This window comes from Salvelinus sp. IW2-2015, linkage group LG18, assembly GCF_002910315.2.
Source record: "Salvelinus sp. IW2-2015 linkage group LG18, ASM291031v2, whole genome shotgun sequence".
Classification (NCBI taxonomy): Eukaryota; Metazoa; Chordata; class Actinopteri; order Salmoniformes; family Salmonidae; genus Salvelinus; species Salvelinus sp. IW2-2015.
The window spans coordinates 41,958,932-41,970,359 of NC_036858.1; the positions used below are offsets into that span (position 1 = coordinate 41,958,932).

General features: G+C 43.0%; 1 pseudogene; it reads right to left on the bottom strand.

Annotated features, from left to right (window-relative positions):
* Window positions 1–813: 813 nt before the first annotated feature.
* LOC111977462 (serine-rich coiled-coil domain-containing protein 2-like) overlaps window positions 814–11,428 on the bottom strand; it is a 107,464-nt pseudogene continuing 96,849 nt past the window's right edge.

Consider the following 11,428-nt stretch of genomic DNA (forward strand, 5'->3'; position numbering starts at 1 on the left):
AGTCCATATTTTGGCATAAAAGTGTGTCAACAGACATTTCTCACATAATTTATTTTACCAACCCAAAAGAATCCCATTTTGTCTAGTGTATTTTGTTTTGTCGACATTTGGAAAGTTTTCATCATTCCTGTCATGAAATGTTTTATCTGACTTTTACTTTACTTGCATAAAAAGGTTGGATGGAAACCTGGTCTACACACACACACACGCACACGCACGCGCAAAAACACACACACACACACACACACACACACACACACACACACACACACACACACACACACACACACACACACACACACACACACACACACACACACACACACCACACACACAACCACACACACACACACACACACCCACACACACAGGCAGCCATCTTGTTTTGCTGTAGGGGACAGATGGATCAATGTCCCTGGGGACTCTCCAGAATTGTGTGTATGCTTTTTTTTCCATGTGTGCATGTGTAGTATGTATTATTGGGTACTGTAAAACAGAGAGTGACACAGTCATAAACCTACAGCCATAGCCCCCATGCATGGAAGCTGCCATAGTCTCTATCAGAAACCATTTAACACACTCTCCATTTCTAGAGGCATCCAAACATTAACCACTGTTCTGAAAAGGAGATAAACACAACCCTCAAACTCCTCAAATCCTCAAACTGAACTAAGCCCTTATAACTCAAAACACACTAAAACCTCACAGAGGAAAGGAGGAGCAACAGACAGACACACAAACTTGCACACTCACTCACATACAGTACAGTCCKAATTAGTGCCCCAACATCTTTCCTCAGAGGTGGAACAGGACTACAAGATGAACTGTGTTTTATTCAGGAGAGTTGTGCGAGAGTTGTAATTGTGTTTATGCTTGAGCAAAGATTCCTCGTGTGACTGTATGTGCACACTTTAAAAAAAAAGTGATCTTAATCCTTTGTGGTCGAATTATGGGTGCTAAATATTTAAATGATAGTATCTAAAGTAGCCTAAATGTAATGAAGTGATGTTCAATAATGTTGTCTTAATCAGTCCATTACCGAACCAAAACTATCTAGTAGATACTATATGGTAAACCTATGTTACTCAGTGTTCAGGAGTTCACTGTGAGTTTAGTGGTGCATGCCCCTTGGTCTGAAAGAGGTACATAAGGGAGTTTAGTGGTGCCTGTCACTTGGTCTGAAAGAGGTACATCAGGGAGTTTAGTGGTACCTGTCACTTGGTCTGAAAGAGGTACATCTGGGAGTTTAGTGGTACCTGTCACTTGGTCTGAAAGAGGTACATCAGGGAGTTTAGTGGTGCCTGTCACTTGGTCTGAAAGAGGTACATCAGGGAGTTTAGTGGTACCTGTCACTTGGTCTGAAAGAGGTACATCAGGGAGTTTAGTGGAAGGACATATTCTAGAGGAAATACTTGAAACTTTCTAGTGAATGATTGTTCTTTCAACCCATTTCCCTGTTTAAGCAGAAAACTCCACTCTGTATTTCTTTCCCCAATCTGCTTTTTTTCTTTCATTCTATTTTTTACGCTCTGGGAGGAATTGAACATTTCTGAGGTCATGTAAGCCTGTAGTCAAACCATGTGCTGCTGTTTCAATGGAAGGACCCATGTGAGTTTGAATAGAGTTGAGTGGAACATTCTTTAAAAAAACATGTACAGTACATGTGAGAGATTAGCAAAGAGAAACTATGATTGTTAGTCATTCTTTTTCTGCATAAGACAATGTGCAATTAAAGGCTGCCAAGCAAGTGACTGGACATTTTATAAAGGATAAAACAGTCCTTCAGTGTATCTCAGTCATAACCTGTGGGAGCCATTTTGAATAGATGTGCACTGTACCTTTGCATTTTGTAAATTTTAAGACAGGACTATGCTACATATTCTGTTCAGTTCAGCAGAAGTTCAAACAATAGTTAAGGGCAGTTCCTGAATGTCCATAAGGAGCTGTTGGCACACATGGACACACACATGGTGAGCAGGAACAATGAGCAGGTGGAAGAGGAGGGATGTTATACAGTATATAACATGTCATGTTTGATTATGTGAACTCTTCAGTGGATTTTTGGCATGGGGATGAATGAGAGGCTGGGGGGAACCAGGACTCTGGCTCTGAGCAGTCCCAGGTCYGGCCTTTCCAGACTAGGGCTAGGAGGGCTGGTTCTCCCAAGTTCCCTCCTGACCCCCAGAGCCCGGGGCTTAGCGAGCACCCCATGGTCCAGAGACGGGCTCACCGCCTGGGGACCAGAGTTGAAGCAGGGCAAGCCCCTGGAGGGAGGCGGCAGCTGCTTGGTCCTGTGGTTGGCCAGCAGCGCTGAAGACCCCGATCGAAGAAGAGAGCCATTAGTGCCCCCATGAGGCAGAGCCGGGATGGACACACGCTTGTGGAGGCGTGGCGGCTGCAGGATGCGAGGGCAGCCAGGGCCCTGTGGCCCCAATGGAGAGGCTTGCTGCCCTCCCTCTGGCCTGGACAGAGCTCCTGGTGTTGGTCTGCTGGCTGCAGCAAGCCCCTGGGTGGGACTGGGGCTGGTTCCAGGACCCTCTCTGACATGGTTGTTGAGCTGGGTGCTAAGCAGCACACTCAATTCATCTGGGTAAGGCACTGGTGGAGTGTCCACACCCATGGCCGGGCTTCCAGTGGGTGTGTCAGAGTCTGTGCAGTGGGATCCATCTCCCCTGGTCCTCCYCCCTCTCTGGGGGTCACTGTGGCCCTCGGTGTGGGCTGTTTTTACTAGTCTTTCTTGGGTGAGGTGCTCGTGGTGGCTGGGGCTGGAAGGCTGTATTTGTGGCTATGGATGAAAAACAAAAATAAACACATTACTATCAATTCACTGAGAATGTTGAGATATAAATATATTGTGTRCATCACATATGAACTTATATCAGATAGAATGGAATATACATTTTTGCTCTATTCAATCTATTTATGCAGTTCCTGATACAGCCCTGCCTTTAGTTGAAGGCAGCTAATCCTGTGCGCTTTCGTTTTCACGTTTGTTATTTTGTTTGAGTGTTTTTGAAATAAAATAATCATGAACACTTTCCACGCTGCGCTTTGGTCCACTTTTCCTTCGACAAACGAGAGCCGTAACATCTGTATTCAAATATATTTTTTAAAGTAGTTATTTTCTGAGATCTGTATTCAAATAGTTTTCAAAAGTAGTAATTTTTTGGGATCTTAATGAAAATAGTCACCTCCAAAGTAATTATTTGTTCCCCCCATAAAATAGTTACTTTCCATAAAGCATATTTAAAAACTATAGTTATCGCAGGTCTGGCAGGAACACTAGGTAGACTCCAAAATCAACCCACGGCATGCAGATGCACATCAACACTGGCATGCTTTCATCGTGCCATGTCATGCCATGCCAGCGTGCAGGGCCCAGTGTGATGGGTAGAGGTTAGAGAGATCGGAAACGCTTACTGTACCACGCTTTGGCAGTGATGTAATGCACTAGGTGCTTCACTCCTTGCCAAAGGCATTGTGGCAGAGGGAAAAAAACATTGACAGAGCAGGAGAGAGAGAGAGATGGTATGGAGTAATTTCAGTACCAACAAAAGTATGGAGTAATTTCAGTACCAACAAAAATTGTAATTGAATTCCATCATTTTGAATTTGTATTAGGATATTGCATTTGAAAGTAATATTTTTGTATTTGTAATGCACAATTGAATCATTGAATTCATAAATGTAACTTGTCTTTCATGATTTGAAACTGAATTAATATTGCATTCAGTTAAAAAATGATATTTCAATTTAATTGAATGTTCAATTCAATAATTATATATTCAGTTTCAATATGGTAGATATCATATAAACAGCGAGTAGCAGCAGTGTAAAAACAAAGGAGTGGGGGGGTCAATGCAAATAGTCCGGGTGGCAATTAATTGTTCAGCAGTCTTATGGCTTGGGGGTAGAAGTTGTTAAGGAGCCTTTTGGACCTAAACTTGGCACTCCAGTACCGCTTGCCATGCAGTAGCATAGAGAACAGTCTATGACTTGGGTGACTGGAGTCTTTGATAATATTTGCATTAATTGTCAAGTTTACAAACTATTGTGGCGCCCTCTGTGATGTGGCCGGGGGAAAGCCACTGTTTAGACTGTCAGTCAAGCCCCACAACCAGCATTGTAGGCTGCAGGGCTACGCCGAGACTTGAGGCCACTGCCTCGTTAGACTGCACATTTTAAGGGGCTGCTTTAGTACAGCACAGGGGAGCCCTTGGTGGACGCGGAGGCTGAGCCCTACAGACATTTGTTTGAAGTCCTGGTCATTGGGTTCTCCGCAAGAAGAAGTGACCGGACTACAAGTGAAGTTGGTAAGCTGGGTAGCAGCCCAGCTTGTTTTATTTTAAGTTAAGGCTAACTCTAGGTTCAGTTAAGTAAAGTGGGAGAGTGTTTTGTTTTCAGTAATTGTTTGAGAACCAGCTTTGTGAACCTTTATTTTGAATAAATATGCCAGCCTACCCTGGTTTATGCTGTGCACTTGTGTGTTGGAATTCTGTCTGTTCCTCCTCAATGCCTTTCTATCAGCCGCGCCTAGCGAGTCATTATACTATCATTTCAGGTTTATCAACATTTCATATATTCAACTTTTCAGATGCATTCAGATTCAGTTTTCAAATTCAGTTCTTTAAATTCAGATTCAAAACCTGAGACAACATCCTGGTACTTTGCCAGACAGGAATGGTAGAGAACAGATAGAATGAAATGTGTTCTGTGGAAAACAGAAGCTTCTGGTGGTTTCTGAAGCCAATGTGGCATGTTGAATTGACATTTTTTGGGGGACTCTAGCATTTAAAAAAATGTGGCTATAAGCAATTATGAAAAAGAGCTAAGACTCTTCTCGAACTCAGAACCTCTGCCTCGCAAACACACATGACCACCCTCCTTGTCAACGTACTAACCGTTTGAGCTATCTAAAAATATCAAGCTAGCTGCGGAGTGAGTTTACGGTACGCTCTTCAATTTATGAAATCAATGATTCAATTTGTACATTACGAATCCAAAAATATTAAATTAATATTCAATATCCTAATACAAATGCAAAATTATGCAATTCAAATAAAATTGGCACTGAAATCACTCTATAGATGGGATGAGAAAGAGATAGGAGATGAGACACAGTAGCAGAAAGCAGACTGACAGAGGAAGAGAGACACACACACATTTACATGTATGCACAGTACAGACATGCATGCACGCATCTAGGACACACGCTTCCATGCACGCAAACACGCATAAACAGACACTGTTAAAACAGGGTTAATAACAGAGTTTGGTAGAATTGGGTAGCTGAAAAGGAGCACTTGCATCAATGAGTGATGACATCTTCAATGGCTTCCACATTTTTACAGACAAGTACCTTGACCACTCCATCATACTGACTCAGTCTGCCAATCAGGCACAGAAAAGGACAGACACACTTACATCACACCTGAAATGTTCAATTGCAAACAAGCTCAATCCAGGGCATTTGGCTATCCAGTGCATCCACTGTATTCATGTCATCCTAACTCCTACCCACACTACTCCTCTCTAAAATCCAATATTGTACAAACAAGAAACCCCAACCGAGTTGTTTACACCTAGCGTTGACAACAGGAGCTCCACAACAACATTACTCCATTGAGAAACATGAGTCACTTCACTTCTCTTTTGACTCTGCCCTTTCCTTTTTGTCTCTCTCCTGAATTCCACAATGTTTTAATGACATAATACATTAGAATCTCTCTCTCTCTCTCTCTCTCTCTCTCTCTCTCTCTCTCTGCTCTCTCTCTCTCTCTCTCTTTCGTTCTCTCTCATCGCTCTCCTCTCTCTCCTCTCTCTCTCTCTCTCTCTCTCTCTCCTCTCTCTCTTCTCTCTCTCTCTCTCTCTCTCTCTCTCTCTCTCTCTCTCTCTCTTCTCCTCTCTTCTCTCTCTCTCTCTCCTCTCTCTCTCGTCTCTCTCTCTCTCTCTCTCTCTCTCTCTTCTAGTTGAATTAGGACCTTGAAGTGTCAATGCACCCCCTTGATTGACAGCGGGGTTGCCACATTATTATTGTCAAATCTAATTAAACACAGCCAATAGACTGCCATGGTTGTGGAAATGCACCCCCATTTCTTACTGTTATGCTTTGGATGATGCCCAACCAGCGCCCCGTAGAGAAACATCAAAAGAATGTAGTTTCTCTCTATATTTATCATTATTTTTTTCTCCACTTTCTCTGTCACCCTCTGTTCATCATCAGCAGAACACAACATATTCAAAATAGTGGGGTTTGGTAGGACAGAATGGCAATATTTGCAGGATGATTGCTAGTCTGCTTCATTTAAAATGAAAATGTCTCAGGAACTTGCTAAAGTAAATGATAAATAACCAACTGTTCACTATTACCATGTACTAATTGTACTGTAGATAAAAGACGAGGTCTTGATTCGGGTGTCATAAACTCTTCCAAGTAATTAGCTAGGCTTGTTACTTTACGCTGAGATGTGTCAGATAACGATCCAAGTCAATTTACAAAAACTACCCACTGCTTTTGCTTACTCAACCATGCTACCTACTGATTTCCCTACACACACTTTTTTCAGGTGAATGAACTGAACACCACTCATCCCCTTCACTGATGAAAGCAATGGGTAGATCACATAGAGGAAGGGAGTAATGATGGAGAGAAGGGAGGCAGAGACAGGGAATAATGGAAGCAGACAAGGCAACAGAGGGGGGTTGGGTTAGTGACTCACTCTGTCTGCGCTGGGGCATGCTGGTGCGGGGCGAACCCTGCCCGGGGGAGAAGAAGGGGGTGGGCAGCAAACCCTGCACAGAGAAAAGACAAAGGAGGTATGACGTATAGTACCAGTCAAAGGTTTGGAAACACCTACTCATTCCAGGGTTTTTCTTTATTTTTAMWATTTTTTACATTGTAGAATAATAGTGAAGACATCAAMAMTATGAAATAACACATATGGAAACATGTAGTAACCAAAAAAGTGTTAAACAAATCAAAATATATTTTAGATTATTCAAATTAGCCACCCTTTGCCTTGACWGCTTTGTACACTCTTGGCATTCTCTCAACCAGCTTCATGAGGTAGTCACCTGGAATGCATTTCAATTAACAGTTAAAAGTTAAGGTCATTTTTGGAATTTCTTTCTTAATTAATTTGAGACAATCAGTTGTGTTGTGACGGTAGGGGTGGTATAGGCCGCAGATAGGCCTATTTATTGGAAAAACAGCTCAAATAAGCAAAGAGAAACGACAGTCCATCATCACTTTAAGACATGAAGGTCAGTCAATGTGGAACATTTTAAGAACTTTGAAAGTTTCTTCAAGTGCAGTCGCAAAAATTATCAAGCGCTATTATGAAACTGGCTCTCATGAGGTTCGMCACAGGAAAGGAAGACCCAGAGTTACCTCTGCTGCAGAGGATAATTTCATTAGAGTTACCAGCCTCAGAAATTGCAGCCCAAATAAATGCTTCACTGAGTTCAAGTAACAGAGTCATCTCATCTGTTCAAAGGAAACTGCGTGAATCAGGCCTTCATGGTTGAATTTCTGCAAAGAAACCACYACTAAAGGACACAAATCTGAAGAAGAGACTTGCWTGGGTCAAGAAACATGAGCAATGGACATTAGACCGGTGGAAATCTGTYCTTTGGTCTGATGAGTCGGAATTTGAGATTTTTGGTTCCAATTACTGTGTCTTTGTGAGACGCAGGGTAGGTGAACGGAAGATTTAAACATTTGTAGTTCCCACCGTGAAGCATGGAGGAGGAGGTGTGATGTTGTGGGGGAGCTTTGCTGGTGACACTGTTAGTGATTTATTTATAATTCAAGGCACACTTAACCAGCATGGCTACCACAGCATTCTGCAGCGATACGCCATCCCATCTGGTTTGCGCTTAGTGGGACTATCATTTGTTTTTCAACAGGACAATGACCCAACACACCTCCAGGCTGTCTAAGGGCTATTTGACCAAGAAGGAGAGTGATGGAGTGCTGCATCAGATGACCTGGCATCCACCATCACCTGACCTCAACCCAGTTGAGATGGTTTGGGATGAGTTGAACCGCAGAGTGAAGTAAAAGCAGCCAACAAGTGCTCAGCATATGTGGGAATAACTTCAAGACTGTTGGAAAAGCATTCCTCATGAAGCTGGTTGAGAGATTTCCAAGAGTGTGCAAAGTTGTCATCAAGGCAAAGGGTGGCTACTTTGAAGAATCTCAAATATAAAATATATTTTRTTTTGTTTAACACTTTTTTGGTTACTACATGATTCCATATGTGTTATTTCATAGTTTTTTTCTAGTCTTCACTATTACTCTACAATGTACAAAATAGTAAAAATAAAGAAAAACCCTTAGTAGGTGTGTTCAAACTTTGGACTGTTACTGTACATGCATAAAGATATAGGTCCTATACATGTGAGAGTATAGAGTCACCATACAGCACACATACAGTACACAAACAGCACATATAAACAGGAACACATANNNNTCAGGCAATGTTGTGAGCAAGTGTGAGTAGGAAGTATGACATCAACGAGCTTGAAAAAATACTGTTACCATGCTTACCTCTTCCTCTCTATTTCCCTGCTCTAGGATATTAATGCAAACATATTCCCTTTTTCAAAGGCATACAAATGAAAATGCCTGAGGTTCTTATGTGAACCTCCCTCCAATATTTCATTCCTTTCTTCTCCATCTCTGTCTCTCTCACTCACTCTCTTTCCCACAGTCTATTACATTTAGCACTGAAGAATCAGACCGACTGTTTGACTGTGTGTGAGGGTGAATGCCTGTCCTCAATAACCGGCTCAATCCCACCTGAACAAACCCAAACTGTGCATAAAGATAAAAGCATCCTGTGTAGAAGAAGAGTGGAGGCTCTTCGTTAACCAGAGATGACTGTCAACAGGTAATCTCCTTCTCCTGACTGTTTGGTCCTGCTCTTAAATTGGCCCCATCTCCTCAAACCGAGAGGGACGCATAGGCATAGATTGAGAGAGACTGGACTCTCTGGGATGCCCAAGCAATTTCAGAGACAACCGCAGTGAGGGAAGTGGAGGAAAAATGAGGTTTCTGATCGACTTCCTCCCTGTTTTTTCTGTACTACACAATTACAGCAGGACCCTTCTGTGCTGCCACCTGCCACGGCTTAATTTGCAGAAAGGAAGGTTTGAAATGGGAAAGAGAGACTAGCACTGACAGCGGCTGGAATTTTCATTGGGCTGTCTCAGCTCAGGGCGAGCTTTCCTGTCTTCATCTTACATTCTGGTGTGAATACGTAGCTACTTCCCAGTTCTGACAGGTCTAGGGGGAACCCTTTATGTGAGGAGTATGGAATTATCTTTCATTAGGAAGTACAAGCAAAGAACTAGCAATAATCATAATGGTGTTTTGTATGGAAAGCTTKGCTTGCCATCAAACACACAAGTAGGCTAACTCTATAAACTACTTTGAACTCTACCAGAGTTATTAGATGGATTTGACTTTCATCATGATGTCATTAGCATGCTTAACATGTCAGTGTGAAGCATTCATAAATTGTGCATATTGTTGYTGATTTTCTCATAATGAAGTGTTAGCAAAGCATAAGCCGTTATGCTAGTAAAGCGTTAGCTTCCCCTTTCATCTTACAAGCTGGTGTGAGTCCTTATTTGAGGAGCATGTTGTCATTGCTCATTACAAATTGTCAAGGCATTAGCAGCTCTGCTAGCAGTGTCCTGAAGGATGTCATAGCCGGCTTGATAAATCTTACTTTAACTCTCCTAATCATTCACTACATGAAAGACTTTCAGCTAGATTGAGGATAATAACAAGACATACAACCAAGGTCTGTACATCAATCAATTTTATTTTATATAGCCCTTCGTACATCAGCTAATATCTCGAAGTGCTGTACAGACACCCAGCCTAAAACCCCAAACAGCTAGTAATGCAGGTGTAGAAGCACACAGCCATGCAATCTCCATAGAGACTTCGGTAGTTCTCACAATTACATTTGCACCTGTCTGATATTATGAAGTTGACTTTCAAAGCAGAATTTTGGTGGTAGCTGTGGGCACGGCAGTGAGTGTGGAATCTCTGGGGGTGGGAGAGAGAGGCAGTATGGTGGACTAATGTCAGGACCTCTCTGTGAAAACCACCCATCATTCTAGATTAGAATGCTGGACACAAGTTGTTCTGTCATTGCCTCTCTCTCTCTCTCGCTCCCTCTCCCTCTACAAACCAACCTCCTGCTGACAGAATGACAAGAGTATTGTGTCTGATTACAGCTTAGATAATGATAGAARGAAAGAAAGAAAGAAAGAAAGGGGAAGGGAGAGAGACAGAGAAAAATAAAAGAGAGAAAGTTGGAGGAGGAGAGAGAGAGGTAGACAGAGGGGGGTGTAGCAGTAATTAGCCTCTTGTCTTGGTCTGATGGAACACAAGGTTTTCCATTCGATTAGTCTTCCTGCCAGCACTTGTTTGTTTTAATGAGGCCATTCGGCATTCCCCTGTTTACTAAGCCCTTTGTTCAGAGGCATCCTCTCCTTGCCTCTGTACTCTATCTATCCTGCACCTCCATGCACGCACAAACACACTGTCTCTCTCTATGTCACTCTAATCATTGCATTGAGTTAACAGTAGGGTTGGGCGATTTTACGATTGCATCATCTATCGACGATGTTTGACAGCCATCGTCGATATTTGACTAGTCATTGTCGATGGTGACGACATCATGATGTCAGATTTTGCATATTTGAACTTGACTGCACCGCCGGAGTCTGGCAGCGCACAACAGCACAGCACAGTGAGGTCAGGACAGAGTGGAGACCAKTCAAGTTCTTCCACACCGATCTAGACAAACCATTTCTGTGTGGACCTTGTTTGTGCACGGGGGCATTGTCATGCTGAAACAGGAAAGGGCCTTTCCCAAACTGTTGCCACAAAGTTGGAAGCACAGMATCATCTAGAATGTCATTGCATGCTGTAGCGTTAAGATTTCCCTTCACTGGAACTAAGGGGCCTAGCCCAAACCATAAAAAACAGCCCCAGACCATTATTCCTCCTCCACCAAACTTTACAGTTGGCACTATGCATTGGGGCAGGTAGCATTCTCCTGGCATCCGCCAATCCCAGGTTCGTCTGTCAGACTGCCTGATGGTATAGCGTGAGAACGAACGCGTTTCCACTGATCCAGAGTCTAATGGTGGTGAGCTTTACACCACTCCAGCCAACGCTTGGCATGGCGATCTTAGGCTTGTGGGCGGCTGCYTGGTCATGGARACCCATTTCATGAAGCTCCCGACGAACAGCTTTTGTGCTCACGTTGCTTCCAGAGGCAGTTTGGAACTCTGTAGTGAGTGTYGCAACCAAGGACAGAAGATTTTTAAACGCACTTCACACTCGGCGGTCCCGTTCTGTGAGCTTGTGTGGGCTTACCACTTCGCAGCTGAGCCGTTGTTG